This window comes from Bos indicus x Bos taurus, chromosome 4 (genome assembly GCF_003369695.1).
Source record: "Bos indicus x Bos taurus breed Angus x Brahman F1 hybrid chromosome 4, Bos_hybrid_MaternalHap_v2.0, whole genome shotgun sequence".
Taxonomy (NCBI): domain Eukaryota; kingdom Metazoa; phylum Chordata; class Mammalia; order Artiodactyla; family Bovidae; genus Bos; species Bos indicus x Bos taurus.
Window position 1 is genome coordinate 62,150,444 of NC_040079.1, and position 17,781 is coordinate 62,168,224.

The following is a 17,781-nucleotide window of genomic DNA, read 5'->3' on the forward strand; positions in this document are numbered from 1 at the left end:
CAGTGGCCTGGTTTTCAAAATGGTATAAACATAAATATATCTTCATTAAAATAAACACTAGGTCAGTAAATTTCAAATTCATAAAGTATATTCAACGTTTTGAACTCTAGAGTCCCAAGTGATATATTAACAGTGCAGACATACATTAAAGCACTTAGCATGAAAACTGTCCACTGTAAAATGGGGCAGAAACACATTAAATATTCTTATGCATCTCAAGTCCAAAAGGATTAGAATTTAGAACATATGTGGGATCAGTAACACAAAATGGATTCAATAGCTTCTCCAATCATTTTCTCATTATTTTGAGTTTTGTTCCCCCTATACTTTTGAATCTAATGAACAGGAAGAACAAAAAGGAAATATTTAAATAATTTATTTTTGTTTATTTGGCTGGAATAGCAAAACACGAAACATGGACTGAACAAAATTAGCTCCTCTGCACTGTGATTCCAAATCTCTATGGATGCGGGGCCAGCTGACCAGATGGTGTGCCTTAGCATAATGCTTTTGAAAAGAGGCGTGAGTTTAGGGCCACAGGCCACAGGACAACAGAGGCAGATTGTGATGGGGAAATGACATATTCAACTAGGAAAGCCTGGGGCTGGCAACTGCTGCTGGGCTCTGAAACCAAAGGGCAAACCACAGGCCACCTTCTACATGCCCCTGCTCTATCTCAGCATGTGGTTGCTCCTGTGTTTTAACCTTTAATTGGGGTTAGAGGTACAAGTGATTTTGAGAGATCAGAGGAACAAAAGAGAAGAGGGAAGAAAATCGGTTTCCAAAATATTCATAACTGGTCATGCAGAGAAAAGGATTTGTGGACAAAGAGTCGGACACGACTGAGCGACTGAAGTCATTCCTCTAAATCACATTGTATACAAAGGGAATTTCTCAAAAAAAAATTTGTTCTTAATCAATGAGACTGATTGGCTACCAGTCTGCCTTATGACTAAGACTGACAGAGTTTAATGGAAGAGATGCTTAATTGCAGAAAAGCAATGGAAGAAATTCATTAGCGAAGTCTTGAAACCTGAAAATTATAGACAAGGCAGGCTACCCAAATGGAAATTGAGCAATTTAAGATGTCTTAATTAGGTTCAAAACCAGAGCTTAGAAAAACTTAATTAGCTCTATCGAGTCAGAGAATCAGATAAAAAAATTCTAAGATAAAATGCATAGTCATTATTGGATTATTCATGATGATCTATCTGTACAATGTTGCTCTGGTGATGAGAAAGTCAACTTTTATGAGGAATAACCACAATAACAAAAAGACAGAGGATAGTGAGCACAGACCTTAAATAGTACTGCATTCATTCCTAACCTTGAAGGTTTAAGAAGATGATTTAATAACTGTCTCCTGCCAAATTATCTTAAAGAAATCCAAAAACGGTATGCAGAGGAGAACTTAATTTCAATTTTGTTGGCAAAATATTAGAAGAAAAAAGAAACCAAATGTTCCAATTTATTATTCATTTGAGAGCTATAAATTTACATAAACCTATGATTCAAAGGTGATAATGGTATGCATATGGAGGTGGCCAGCCAAACAGTTAACAGAATTCTATAATTACTAGATAAGAAGCGGTCATTCGGGTTAAAAATCAAGGGTGACTAGAGGAGTAGAGCAGTATTTATAGTAACTACAATCCTAAAGCTTGTGGCTCATTCAGTCGTGTTTACTGGGCAAATAAGTCTCAAGCACTGTGCTGGGAATATACAAGGTCCCTGACATAGTGGAGACTAAAGGCTAGTAAACAGGATAGACTTTAAACAAAATGACAGAGGTGAACATAAATCACGCATTGAAATTAGCATCATAAAATGTACAAAGCACCAAACTGAGACTATTCTAGGGAAATGTGATCTGGGGAGGGCCTCAGGGAAGCAGTATCCACACCTAGACCTGGAGTTGGAGGGAGGAACAGCTAACAGCTAATTGGTGCCCAGGGAAGACTATCCCCTGCAGAGGGGTCTGGGGCAGCTGAGGACAGTTTCCAGGGAAGTGGGGGGAGGGGAGGAGCGACAGACTGGAGGAGGAGGAAGAGGCAGTAGGCCAGAAAAGACTGTGGATTTCACACCAAGGCTTGGGATCTAAGTGAAGCATGAAGCCTTTGGATGGATTTAAGCAGAAAAGTGACATGATTAGATTTGCATTTTAAAAAGATTGCTGTCACTGCCTACACTGCCTACAGAGAGGTCTCTGGATCCTCAGAGCACACCGGTTAGTGCATTCATTTAATATTCTTTTGAGAAACATTTTTCAGCATCTGTTGTTTGCCAGTTCCCCTGAAGAGATAGGAAATGTGAAGATCAATAAGGCTTGGATTTTGCTTTCCAGAAATATAACAAATTAGTAAATAAATATGGTTTATTAGAGGTAAATGTATATTTAGAGGCATGTATAAAATGTTCAGGGAAACAAGGGGAAAGGATACAAAAGTGATAAACATTGAACTGCTTCCTATGGGGGAAGATATTCCAGCTGATAGCAATGGCAAAACAATGGAGGCATATGAGAGTATGGAATGAAATGGAGACAAACGAAGTTCAGCAATGTTGCCCTTAAGGGAAAAAACAAAAAAAAAAAGGATGGGAAAAAGTAAACCTGTGACAAATGGATGGGATCGACGGGGCTATTTTATGTGCCAAGGGATTTGAACTTTATCCTGTGTGCAGTGAGGACACTTGGATGAATTTAAGTCAGACAAGATATTGCATTTTAGAAAGATAATTACAGATCCATGCAAAAGAGTAACTGGAGCAGGAAGGTACTAGTAACAGGAAGAACAGTTAAGAAAATTCTCCAGTAGTTCAGAGGAGAGATGCTGTTACAGACTGAATTTCTATGTGCCCCCCAATTTATATGCTAAAATCTAATCCCCAATGTTATAGTTACTTGGAGGTGCCACTGGGAGGTAATTAGGTCATGAGGGTGGAGCCCCCATGAATAATATCCATGCCCTTATGAGAAGAGGCAAGAGAGCTGAAAAGTTCTCTTTCTGCCAAGTAAGGACACAAAAAGTCATCAGTCTACAATGTGGAAGAAGGTCTTCACCAGAATCTGATCACACTGGGACCCTTGATCTCAGATTTTCAGCCTTTAGAAATCCAGTAAATACATTTCTGCTATCTATAAGTCAACAACTCTATGTTAGTTTGTTATAGCAGCCCAAGATGACTAAGATGACTAAGACATAACCTCCACAATGGAGTGTGGAGATGCCCTGGATGGATAGAATTGCTCTCTCAATTCCCTCACACTTCTATCTTTGCTTCTCCTGAAACCACCTATGGCCAGGAATTTTACTGGAGAGTTACCAGGTTCCACTGCCTGTTCACCAAAGACAACATAAGAATCTCTGGAATCAAGCTGCAATGAAGAGGATTAGAAGAAGAGTCCCAGAAATGGAGGCTGGAGAGCCCTGGGCATAAATTTCCCTACTTTCTCATTTTGTCTAGGAAATTGGGTAGCTTGTGCTTCCACCTCCCAATTCTCAGCAGCTGAAATTTTAAAGTAATGTGTGCCATAATTTTAGTATTTCAACCTAAAATTCAAGAGAGCAGCTGATTCTGTGCTAGAGTATACTCAGATCTCTCTCTCACCTTCCTTTCCCCTCTCTTTTATTCATTGGTCTTATATATTATTTATTTTTATATCTGTCTTCTTTAGCACCTAGCACAGTGCTTCGCTAGTACATAATATCAGCTTACTGCTCATTTAGGGCTTCCCAGGTGGCACAGTGGTAAGGATTCTGCCTGCCAATGCAGGAAACACAAGAGATGCGGGTTTCATCCCTGGGTCAGGAGGATTCCCTGGAGTAGGAAAGGGCTTGTGCTGGTATTCTTGCCTGGAAAATTCCATAGACAGAGGAGCCTGGCAGGCTGCAGTCCATGCGGTCACAAGGCGTTGGACACAACAGAGCACAGCACCACCACATTGTGACAGTAACTGATGAGTGATGAGTGAAAAATTCATGTTCATTATTTATTTTTGTTTCAGTCTTAGAACTTTGGAAAAGTATCAGCTCCACTCCCCAACTCCCAGGATTAGAATTATTTATGGTGAGACCTGATCATTAGTATTTTTAAAAAGCTCCGAGGTAATTCTCCTCTGTAGCCAGCTTAAGATCTCTTATCCTATAAACTCCTGTTATGTCACATTCTCAAATATTGCATTTCTGTACATTTAACAACATGGACACAAAAAATGTTGCTTATCACACAGTCAGAAATATTTGTTGAATTATGCCACCATTTAAGAATCAAAATACATACATTGTGACAAATTAAAATTATAGGATTGTTTCAATAAGATTTAGAAAATTTTAGCCAGCATACAGTGGTTTGTTGTAGAAACAGACTCACAGACATAAAAAAAAAAAACTCGTGGTTAACAAAGGGGGAAGGGAGGAATAAGGGATAAACTAGGAATTTGAGATTAACATATACACACTACTATATATATAAATAAATAACCAACTAGGGTCTACTGTATATCACCTCATTATATAACTAGTGTACTTTATATATACTATACTTTATATATTATATACTTTGTATATACTATATAACTATACTCAATATCTTATAATAACCTAAAATGAAAAAGAATCTAAAAAGAATATACATATAAATATATATATAAACTGAATCATTTTCCTATACACATGAAACTATTATAATACAACATTGCAAATCAAGTATATTTTAATTTAAAAAAGGTTTGTTGTAAAACTTTCAAAAATGTACAGGATGGGTGGGGAGAATATAATATATGCAAAGCAACTGACTTTCTCCTTGTATTTTTGTACTAGCATTATATATTTTACTCTATATTTCTTTTAGCCTGATTATAATAAATGTAACACACATTTACTTGAAAAAATTTCAGATAATGTAGAATATACCAAGCAAAAAAGTAAAATTTATTCTTTACTGATCACTGTAAAATATTTTGGTATGTATGTTTTATAATTTTTTCTGTAATAGGGCAGTGAATGACTCTTGACCCAGAATTAGGGAGCACGACTGAAAGTTGAGGTTAAGGAGATGCTTTGTTCCCAAGGGCGTATCAACCCCACAGCTGACAAGGCTGCATACTGCAGGATTCCGACTACAGCTGACCCTTGAACAACCGTGTGAACTGCACAGGTGCACCTGCATCTGAATTTTTCCACTAAATGCATACTACACTGCCACATGATGCAAGATGGGCTGACTCTGCAGATGTGGAACCACAGTTAAGGAGGGCCAACCATTAATATAAGTTATGCTAGGATTTTCGGGCCTCCCTGGTGGCTCAGAGGTTAAAGCATCTGCCTGCAATGCGGGAGACCTGGGTTCAATCCCTGGGTTGGGAAGATCCCCTGGAGAAGGAAATGGCAACCCACTCCAGTATTCTTGCCTGATGAATCTGATGGACGGAGGAGCCTGGTGGGCTACAGTCCACAGGGTCGCAAAGAGTCGGACACGACTGACTTCAGTCACTCACTCACTCATGCTAGGATTTTCAACTGAGTTGGTTAGGAGTCAGAGCTCCTAACCCACTTCTACCTCCCAAATGTTGTCTAAAGTTCAACTCTACATGACATTCTGGAAAAGATAAAACTATGGAGATAGCTAAAGGGTCTGTGGTTGCCAGGGGTTATGAGGGGGAGAAGGGTGAATATGCAGAGCACAGATATTCAGGGGAATGAACATATTCTGAATGTATCACAATGGTGTACAGGTGTGCATGCTCAGTGACTCAGTTGTATCTGACTCTTTGTAACCCAGTGGACTGTAGCATCCACCAGGTTCCTCTATCCATAGGATTCTTCAGGCAACAATACTGGAGTGTGTCTGAACCCGTGTCTCTTGCATCTCCTTGCACTGGCAGGCAAATTCATTATCACTGAGCCACCTAGGAAGCCCATCACAATTGTACAGTCATAATATATATTTGTCAAAATTGATATAAAGTATACCACTAAGAGTGAACCCTAATGAAAGCTATGGACTTTGGATGATAAAAATGTGTTAATGTAAGCTGAAAAATAAAATTAGAAGAGAAATGAGAACTAGAAATCATATGTGCAAACTTAAACACTACTTCTTCATTGTGTACATAGCTAAACCATCAAAAAGAAAAAGGGAATACACCCCATGAAAAAAATAGAAAAATATAAGAAAAACAACTTACTAAAGGAAAATGACAATAACAATCACGTGAAAAGAAGTTCATTCTCAGAAAACAAATTAAATAGAAACAAGGAAAACAAAAACAATTATTTTCTGTTTATCTTTTAGATTGATAGCACTTAGGACGTGGATTTGGGCTTCCCTGGTGGGTCAGTTGGTAGAGGATCTGCCTGCAAGGCAGGAGACCCGCGTTCGATCCCTAGGTTGGGAAGATCCCCTGGAGTAAGAAATGGCAACCCATTCCAGTATTCTTGCCCGGAGAATTCCGTGAACAGAGGAATTTGGCAGGCTACAGTCTATGAGGTCTCAAAGATTCAGACACAACTAAGCAACTAACACACACAGGACATTAAGTCTACAAAACAAGATTAAGTTCTGCGATTCCTTGGTAGAATATACATTGCACAGTGGGAAAATTAGTAATTTTTGTCAATAGACTGCAAAATTTAATATGTACATGTGTGATCATTTTGAGATTTCAATTCTATAACTTATGTTAAGAATATAATTTGGCGAGTACATGTGAATTATTCTAGATAGATGGTTTTCATATAAAAATTCATGACAGTAAGAAAAATATTCAACACCTCTTGTAAGCCACTTCAGATTTACTGAGTCCAAGGTAGAAGTGGCAGTACTCAAGCACGCAAATGATGTACAAAGGAAAGCATGTCCCACAAGGAGACTGAACAATGGGAAATGGGAGTCAGCAGACAAATTACTCTCCCTTCTTTCCTTGTCCTGAGACAATGTTTATGTCACCTCTTAGAATATGGTTCTGCAAGACTGAACAATCAATTGTGCTGTATACTGAGCACTGGGCAACTCAATAAATCATCCTCACTTTGTCTCTCCCACCATCCTGTCTCACTCTCTTTTCTCTCTCACTAACCCCCTAGGACTGGACAAACCCATAATGTTATGATACACAAGCCTTTGCCTTACTCATTACTATCTTAGGAATCCTAAGCTAAAGGAAAGTGGAAATTCTCAGTGTCCATCGACAAGAATTTAAATTATGCACAAGTTAAACAGGATGAGATATCTTCAGTTGTATTGATATACAACTTGTATTGATTATATTGAGTCCCAGTTGTATTGATATTTAAAAATGTGTCCCAGCAATATTTCTGGTCTTAAATTTTCTTCCAGAATCTTAGCACTCTCTTATTAAGAGTTGGTGTCTACTTCTTCTAACCTTGAACTTAGGCCCTTGTGAGTGATTGACCAATAAAATCCATCAAGACTGAGACAGCTTGGCTTCTGAAGCTATGATATTCAAGGTGATACAGCTTCCACCTGATTCTGTCTGTCTCCAGACAACTGCCTTTTGAACACAGTGACCACTTTGGAAGGAAACTGTTAAGTCAGGTAATGTGAAAGGAATGAGATTTAACCTTATTTGCAATTAAAGATTCCTAGACTCCACAGTATGTATGTATGTAGTATGTACACTCATAAATACATATAGTATTTTGCATTTTCTTTTCCTTTCTATCTCTCACACACACACACCACAGAAAACATGAGGCCTCAGGATCAGAAACAAAGACAGCTTATTAGTCACAGTAGAAGCAGCAACTAGAGCAATACCTTGCTTGAGTTTCCCAACCCCAGTCCTTGCAGGGCGACACGGTGGCAGCCATCTATAATGAATCCATGCAGTGGGGTGCATTATAGAAGACAGATCCCCACACTAGGAAACTCTGATTATAACATAGGGCTGCTGGTGATGTCCAGTCTTCCCCTAAGACGAAACAGACTTTATTTTGGTTCTTTATAAGTACATCTTCTGGGGAAGGGAAGGATAGGATTTTATCTTTACCACCTTGGACTGGGAGGAAGATGTCCCTCAGTTTTACTATCCTTGAAAATCTCCTTATAAAAACATTCTTAAATTGGCTGTAAATGCCTGTGTTCAGAAAAACTGGACCATGTAGAAACATGAAATATTCATGGGGAAATGTCTCCCAATAGAAACCCAGGCCACATGGAGACCACAAGTAGAAAACATTCCAAAGGATGGGCCCAGCCAAAAGCCAGCAACAACTGCCAGACACTGGAGTGAACAAGTTTCTCCATGATTCCAGCTCCCAAACTTTCAGCCATCCCAGCTGATGCCAAGTGGAATGGAGATGGGCTGTCTCCAGTCTCCTGCCCATGACTGGAGATGCTGCTGTTGTTTTAAGTCATTAAATTTTGAGATGGCCTCTTATGCAACAATAGATTATGGAGCAAACAGGGGGAAATGTCTGTGACAAATTTAATTATACAAGTGGTCATAGAACAAAATTATAACTTGGTTTCATTTGAAGATACATTTCTGTGGTGTTGGAGAAGACTCTTGAGAGACCCTTGGACTGCAAGGAGATCCAACCAGTCCATTCTGAAGGAGATCAACCCTGGGATTTCTTTGGAAGGAATGAAGCTAAAGCTGAAACTCCAGTACTTTGGCCATCTCATGCGAAGAGTTGACTCATTGGAAAAGACTCTGATGCTGGGAGGGATTAGGGGCAGGAGGAGAAGGGGATGACAGAGGATGAGATGGCTGGATGGCATCGCTGACTCGATGGACGTGAGTCTGAGTGAACTCCGGGAGTTGGTGATGGACAGGGAGGCCTGGTGTGCTGCGACTCATGGGGTCACAAAGAGTCGGACACGACTGAGTGACTGATCTGATCTGATCTGATCTGATACAAATATAGACATAGAAATAGGAAGAAGACAAACACAAACATATGCAAACACAAAAACATTATGGTCATAAATCAAAATGGTTCATTCTGGTGGAACTTGAAGTTTCTATTTTATACCTATATATATTAGTTGATTTGTTTTTAAAAAGATTTCCACAACTTCCCTGGTGGCTCAGATGCTAAAGCGTCTGCCTACAATGCGGGAGACCTGGGTTCAATCCCTGGGTTCTGAAGATCTCCTGGAGAAGGAAATGGCAACCCACTCCAGTATTCTTGCCTGGAAAATCCCATGGATGGAGGAGCCTGGTAGGCTACAGTCCATGGGGTCACAAAGAGTCGGACACAACTGACCGACTTCACTTTCACTTTAAAAAGATATGTATTAGTTTTATCACTGAGGACAGTGACTGCAGCCATGAAATTAAAAGATGCTTGCTCTTGGAAAGAAAAGCTATGACAAACTAAGATAGCATATTAAAAAGCAGAGACATCACTTTACCAACAAAGGTCTGTATAGTCAAAGCTATGGTTTTTCCAGTAGTCATATATGGATATGAGAGTTGGACCCTAAAGAAGGCTGAGCATGAAGAAGTGATGTTTTCAAACTGCGGTGCTAGAGAGGACTCTTGAGAGTCCCTTGGACTGCAAGGAGATCAAACCAGCCAATCCTAGAGAAAATCAATCCTGAGAATTCATTGGAAGGACTGATGCTGAAGCTGGAGCTTCAATATTTCAGCAACCTGACGCAAAGTGATGACTCATTGGAGGAGACCCTGATCCTGGGAAAGACTGAAGGCAGGAGGAGAAGAGGGCAACAGAGGATGAGATGGTTGGATGGCACCACCAACTCAGTGGACATGAGTTTGAGCAAACTCCTAGACATAGTGAAGGACAGGGAAACCTGGCATGCTGCAGTCCATGGGGTTACAAAGAGTCAGCCATGGCATAGTGACTGAACAACAATGATTAGTTGATTTGTTTTAAAAAAAGATTTATATTAGTTTTATTGGTTAAAAATTGCTTTTGTAAAATAGTGTAAAATAGTTAAACACTTTAACCTCTGGATTTTATGTTCATGAGTTTCTTTTCTTCCTTATATTTTCTTCCATCTTCCCAAAGTTTCTATAAACAGTAGGCATTGAGTGCAAATATAGTGATGTGTGGTAATTAGGATAGCAGTGGGAATGCTCTCAGACAGTAAAAGTTGGTTTCTTTTAAGGTAGAGTGTCAGGCAATTTTCTACAGCATATGAGATGATGGGACCTTTAGGGGACTTTTAAAGAAGAAAATGCTCTCCTATACATCAAGATAGATAGTGCCTCTTCTATCATTCTTTTGACACTTGATCGTGATTATCATGTTCCTATTTTTCTCTTTAGAAGTACCTTTATAAGATAGACAAGAAAATGCTAAAAATTGAAACTACAATTGTTAAAAATAAAATGGTAGACATAATTTTATCAGATTTTTCATGAAATAAAAATTCAACTAGAGTTTCAAAACCAAATAATGAATAAAATTATTTATCTGAGTTATTACACTGGATCATGGAAAAAGCAAGAGAGTTCCAGAAAAACATCTATTTCTGCTTTATTGACTATGCCAAAGCCTTTGACTGTGTGGTCACAATAAACTGTGGAAAATTCTTCAAGAGATGGGAATACCAGACCACCTGATCTGCCTCTTGAGAAATTTGTATGCAGGTCAGGAAGCAACAGTTAGAACTGGGCATGGAACAACAGACTGGTTCCAAATAGGAAAAGGAGGACATCAAGGCTGTATATTGTCACCCTGCTTATTTAACTTATATGCAGAGTACATCATGAGAAATGCTGGACTGGAAGAAACACAAGCTGGAATCAAGATTGCAGGGAGAAATATCAATAACCTCAGATATGCAGATGACACCACCCTTATGGCAGAAAGTGAAGAGGAACTCAAAAGCCTCCTGATGAAAGTGAAAGAGGAGAGTGAAAAAGTTGGCTTAAAGCTCAACATTCAGAAAACAAAGATCATGGCATCCGGTCCCATCACTTCATGGGAAATAGATGGGGAAACAGTGGAAACAATGTCAGACTATTTTTTGGGGCTCCAAAATCACTGCAGATGGTGACTGCAGCCATGAAATTAAAAGATGCTTACTCCTTGGAAGGAAAGTTACAACCAACCTAGATAGCATATTCAAAAGCAGAGACATTACTTTGCCAACAAAGGTCTGTCTAGTCAAGGCTATGGTTTTTCCTGTGGTCATGTATGGATGTGAGAGTTGGACTATGGAGAAGACTGAGCGCCAAAAAATTGATGCTTTTGAACTGTGGTGTTGGAGAAGACTCTTGAGAGTCCTTTGGACTGCAAGGAGATCCAACCAGTCCATTCTAAAGGAGATCAGTCCTGGGTGTTCATTGGAAGGAATGATGCGAAAGCTGAAACTGCAGTACTTTGGCCACCTCATGTGAAGAGTTGACTCATTGGAAAAGACTCTGATGCTGGGAGGGATTGGGGGCAGGAGGAGAAGGGGATGACAGAGGATGAGATGGCTGGATGGCATCACTGACTCGATGGACGTGAGTCTGAGTGAACTCCGGAAGTTGGTGATGGACAGGGAGGCCTGGCGTGCTGCGATTCATGGGATCGCAAAGAGTCAGACACGACTGAGTGACTGATCTGATCTGATCTGATCTGATGTGTGTTATTTGGCCTTAATATGAAATAGCCAAAGAAACTATAACTTTCATAGTAAACAATAACCACAAAAATGGATTGACTTTAATACATTTTAAAAATGCTGTTCTCACATTAGGTAGAATAATTTTTCTGTTTAAAGGTGTAGGCTCAATATTTACTAAGAATATTATTAAATAATCTAAAAACAAGAGTATATTTCTTATGTCTTGTGTTTAGTTGTGTCATGTAGTTCAGTCGTGTCCCTCTCTTTGCAACCACCAGGCTCCTCAGTCCATGGGGATTCTCCAGGCAAGAACACTAGAGTGGGTCGCCATGTTCTCCTTCAGGGGATCGTCTCAATCCAGGGATCAAAAAAAAAAAAACCAGGGATTGAACCCAGGTCTCCCTCATTGCAGATGGATTCTTTACTGTCTGAGCCACCAAGGAAGCATATTTCTTATGATCATCAATAAATAGTACCATATTCTTAAGATAAAATTGTGTTACTCAGATACTGCATACACATTTTTTTAAATACATGCATTCTAATATTCTACAAGTTTCTAATAATACAAAAAATTTAGAAGTAGCTATCTACGTTTTTCATTTAGCACATTTATATTTATCTTTTTAAAAATATTTTGACAACTGTTATTATCAGTAGGAAAAATAAAGAATATTATACCTATTAGACTAAACCCGTCTGGAATGAATCCTGTGGAACACTTATTCTGAGTAATTTTTGAAAATTCATAAAAAGAATTATGTAGTCTTTTTATTAATATAAAATGCTAGTTTTTAAAAGTGTTCTACATTAAAGTTTATTGTGTCAAAAATAATACAAATGTGTATTTTTTTTGTCCATCTTAACAATGATGTAACTTGAAACATTACTGAATAGTGTAGACCTTGACTAGCCATAGGACTAAACCTTAAATCCCATGACAAGTAATTAATCTTCCAAATTAAATAATAAAAAGTAATTGATATGTGAATACACTATGATTTTAAGATTATCATTTTAAAAACATATCTAACTCTCACAGACTGAAGCAATTTAAGTAAAAATCAGCTAAAAGGAGTTTTTACCAAATGGTCAGACCTCAAACTGCACACCATATTTTTAAAATAAAATGGTTTGCCTGAGTGTCTAGTATTGTTTGCTTACTCATATCTGTTCCCTACTAGACTGTAAAGTTCTAGAAGTCAGTGACTATCTACATATGATTTTGTATCCTAGAGCGTATATGATGCCTGAAATATAGAACAATAGAACCTATGAAGGGACAGTTATGTTTTTAAGGACAGTTTCATCACAATTTAAGAAAACACACCAGGATGAGACAGTTTAAAAAAAAAAGTTAGTCAATCTAGCAGTACACATTAAGAAGATAACAGGCAAAATACATAAATGTGGTGGAACAAGGTTAACTGTAATTTAGAAAGAAATCTAAAATGATTACCAAAGTTTTCCCTAGGAAGAAATAGATCATAATAGAAAAAAATAATAATAACGGGCCACTAAGTGACTGATCTGATCTGATCTGAAGCCTTTGACTGTGTGGATCACAATAAACTGTGGAAAATTCTTCAAGAGATGGGAATACCAGACCACCTGATCTGCCTCTTGAGAAATTTGTATGCAGGTCAGGAAGCAACAGTTCGAACTGGACATGGAACAACAGACTGGTTCCAAATAGGAAAAGGAGGACATCAAGGCTGTATATTGTCACCCTGCTTATTTAACTTATATGCAGAGTACATCATGAGAAACGCTGGACTGGAAGAAACACAAGCTGGAATCAAGATTGCCGGGGGTAATATCAATAACCTCAGATATGCAGATGACACCACCCTTATGGCAGAAAGTGAAGAGGAACTCAAAAGCCTCCTGATGAAAGTGAAAGAGGAGAGTGAAAAAGTTGGTTTAAAGCTCAACATTCAGAAAACAAAGATCATGGCATCCGGTCCCATCACTTCATGGGAAATAGATGGGGAAACAGTGGAAACAGTGTCAGACTTTATTTTTTTGGGCTCCAAAATCACTACAGATGGTGATTGCAGCCATGAAATTAAAAGACGCTTACTCCTTGGAAGGAAAGTTACAACCAACCTAGATAGCATATTCAAAAGCAGAGACATTAGTTTTCCAACAAAGGTCCATCTAGTCAAGGCTATGGTTTTTCCTGTGGTCATGTATGGATGTGAGAGTTGGACTGTGGAGAAGGCTGAGCACCGAAGAATTGATGCTTTTGAACTGTGGTGTTGGAGAAGACTCTTGAGAGTCCCTTGGACTGCAAGGAGATCCAGTCCATTCTGAAGGAGATCAGCCCTGGGATTTCTTTGGAAGGAATGATGCGAAAGCTGAAACTCCAGTACTTTGGCCACCTCATGCAAAGAGTTGACTCATTGGAAAAGACTCTGATGCTGAGAGTGATGGGGCGCAGGAGGAGAAGGGGATGACAGAGGATGAGATGGCTGGATGGCATCACTGACTCAATGGACGTGAGTCTGGGTGAACTCCAGGAGTTGGTGATGGACAGAGAGGCCTGGCATGCTGCAATGCATGGGATCTCAAAGAGTCAGACATGATTGAGCGACTGAACTGAACTGAGGTTACCAACCTCAAGTCCTTTATAATAGACACTTCTATCTTCTCTATAATTCTAAAATGTTCAGGATAATAGAGATCTAAAAATGGAGTGATATAGTACTTCAAGTCCAGAGAAGGCACTGGCAACCCACTCCAGTACTCTTGCCTGGAAAATCCCATGGATGGAGGAGCCTGGTAGGCTGCAGTCCATGGGGTTGATAAGAGTCAGACACGACTGAGTAACTTCACTTTCACTTTCCTGCATTGGAAAAGGAGATGGCAGCCCACTCCAGTGTTCTTGCCTGGAGAATCCCAGGGATGGCGGAGCCTGGTGGGCTGCTGTCTATGGGGTCGCACAGAGTCGGACATGACTGGAGCCACTTAGCAGCTGCAGCAGTACTAAAAGGCAGCATAATGCACTCTGTATTAGAAACTGGGCATTCTGGCTCCACCACCACCACAGCCAGTAGTCTGGGTAGAGAGAAGCCAGATTACTTCTCAGGGCTTTGTTTCATAGCGTAAAATGTGCAAGATGAATGAGACAATCTTCCAAACACCCGATTCTACGCTAAAAACCATTCTGAGCAGAAGCAGACTCTGCAAAAGGAAGATAATTCTTCATGATCCTAAAGGGAACATTTGGTATCCCTTGTATCTTTAGCCATCTGTCGATTTACTCAACTTGAATGATATTTCTATTTTCCCAGTCCAAATTTGTCCCTCTTCTTTCTTCCAAAACTCTGCCAACACTCTTCTCCAAGTTTCCTTGACAAACATCCCACCTTTATTTGACCATTATAGTACAATTAGATATGCCACTTCTTAAAGTTAAAATTAGACATGCACTTGTCAATCTACATTTTAATTTATATATGGGCACTTTCTTTACAAATGATGGGAGCATTCAATTATGGGAGCATTAACTAATCAATCAACTCAATGCTCATAAAATAATATGATAAACCCATCAATGGATAACTGTGTTTATTATAAGCTACATTATTTCCTAAAGTTTTAGAAAAAGTTTTGACAATATGTAAAGTTTCAATTTTCTTTTGCCACATAACTCTTTTAAATTTTGAGCCACTCATTTACTACAGAGACCATTCTTCTGATTAAATGTGCCTTCTTCCAAAGCTACCAAATTTATAGAAATTTCAGTTAAACAAAACAAAACAAAACAAAACAGTGAGAACTGCATCAAAACTACTACTTAAAAACACTCATCATCAAGTTTGTTAAAGTGAGATTGTAAGGTAAAGCAACCTAAGGGACTCTACCTTTTAACGGTAAGAGTACTTTTTGTGTCAAGTTTTTTTTTTTTTTTCTTTCTCTTTAGTTCTCAGCTAAAAAGCATGTAAAGATTTTGAAAGGTTATAAGTACATTTACTTAAAGGCAGAGTGATGCCATTGTCAAGACAGGTAGAAAAATGATGCTAATTTCTAGAAGGGAAACCAATCACCTAGAACATGCCATCTAAAAATTAATGCAAGACAGAAGCAGCCATCCATAAGCCTGCTGATGTACAGTGAAAGTGACTTTATTTTATCTGCTGCAAATTTATGCAAAGGAAAAATCAGAGTATTTTCTTGTAAAAGACCAAAAATTACATGGGTCTTGAACAGCCAGCAAGACCTGACATGTCAAATCAGTCCTCTACTTAAGAGACATTGATTTGGAAAAGGGAGAATGTCCATTTTCTTTCTTTCTGGTATAAAAAATAATACATATGTTAAATGAACATTTACATGAAGATATGCTTGGACTGTTGCCAGTTAATCAATAGAGGTTCAGACCAGGGGTTTTACATTAATAATAAAAAAGTAAAAACTCTCAATACTATAGGCCTCCTAAATGCTGATGAAATGCATGATGCTCATTAAACAGGAGTGGTCTTAAGAGACAAGGAATTCTGGGATCTGCCAGCTGTTGCAAGAATGACTCATCATTAACCTTGATATAACAAAAACCACTGCCTCTGGCAGACATTCATCTGATCCATATTAAATCGCATCATGTAACAGGTCAATGTGTTCAATTGTCTGAGGAACATTTAGCCTCTCACTCATCCTGGCAGACATATCTGGAGACCTGTACAGGGTCATATTAAGGCTTTTTGGATAGATATGGTATGATATAGGTAACACTTTCTTCAAAGATTTCTAAATAAAAACCATCTCTGACTTGTTGTAATTTGACATTTGAATTCATCAGTGACCCAAATGCCAGAGCAAACTCACAATTGTTTCTTGCAGAAAACCCAGCCTTAACTGTAAGAAACCTCTGGGTAGCTGGTCTGTCTAGCCTAGGGTACCCGTCTCACTCTGTAATTCTTGTAATAGAATGAAAGCCCTACCATCTGTTTGATCCCTTGTAGACCTGCCTTTAATCAGTGCTATAGAATACCTGCCATCTAGGCTGTCTTCAGATAGTATAACACTGAGAAAATTGTTACCCAATTCCTATAAAAATTTTAACTCACATAAAAGAAATCTGATAAAGAGAGTCCAAGTGAGTGGTTTGCAAGGGCTAGACCAGTTGCAGTAGAATCCTATCAGGTACCTGTTAAAAAGGTATGCCTGGATCTCATCATGTACTGCCTAAATCAGACATACCAGGAATAGAGTCAAAAAACCTATATTTTTAACCAGAACTGTATTTGACTCTAATGGATACCCAAATTGAAAACAACCAGCCTATGGGATTCAGAATCTAGTCAGTCCTCAGGGTACTCAAGGTTCTTCTGTCTTTGGGTTGATTAAATCTCTGTAGCGATGAATGACAACTTCACTGTATGAAAAATTTGATTTATAAGTGTTTTGAAGTTATGGCATCATTTTTTTATTTTGATAATGATCACAAAGAGTTATGTGATTTCTGCTACACCCTTTGCCATAAAAAATGTTAAGAAGGACACTGCTAACATCACTCATGGTCAACTCTCTTTATAAGAAATGGGATGAATTCATTTTCCTGACTATACAAACTATGTTACCTATAGTATCTCTCTTTTCTCCTGGGCTTCCAGGAAGCTCACCACCAAACTGATGCTTAACTGCACCTATCACACTCATCTTCACAGCAATAAGTATTGCTTCCTCCCTTTTCTTCTCTGTTCCTTTTCAATGACATCTGTAATATTTTTTAGGTTTAAAAGAAAAACACTCCCAAAGTTCTCTTCGAAAAAGACAGGTATGAAAAAAATCTCAAAAATTATAATGGTTTTTAAATTTTTATCCTCTTTGATTTAGAATATTCATTGGTATACATTTGGGGATGGCTTTATACTATTTTTCTCCAAACATTTATCTGTACAAAAATGTAGGTCTAGATTAGTCACAAGGCATCCTTAGATGCCTAAGAACTTAGTTCCTAAGAACTAAGTCAGTTCCTAAGTTAGTTCCTAAGTTCTTAGTTCTTAGTTCCTAAGAACTCCAGGGAGATGATTATTGCTTCCAAACTAAAGTTTTTGGAACATTTTAGAATAAATAAAATTCTTTGGAATAGCAGAGGCGGAGAGAATGAAAACCAACTATTAACCAGTTTGAAATCTATGGTCCATGACCAACCCAAACTCATGATTAAGAATTCAGCTTTATGTCTTAGAAATACCTAGAACCTACAAGATTAACTGGAATAAA

At 38.5% G+C, this 17,781-nt stretch overlaps 1 protein-coding gene across 2 annotated transcripts in view; it reads right to left on the reverse strand.

Moving 5' to 3' along the window:
• The window catches only part of IMMP2L (inner mitochondrial membrane peptidase subunit 2), a 956,056-nt gene that overhangs the window by 168,992 nt on the left and 769,283 nt on the right, over positions 1–17,781 (reverse strand). The window lies entirely within an intron of this gene.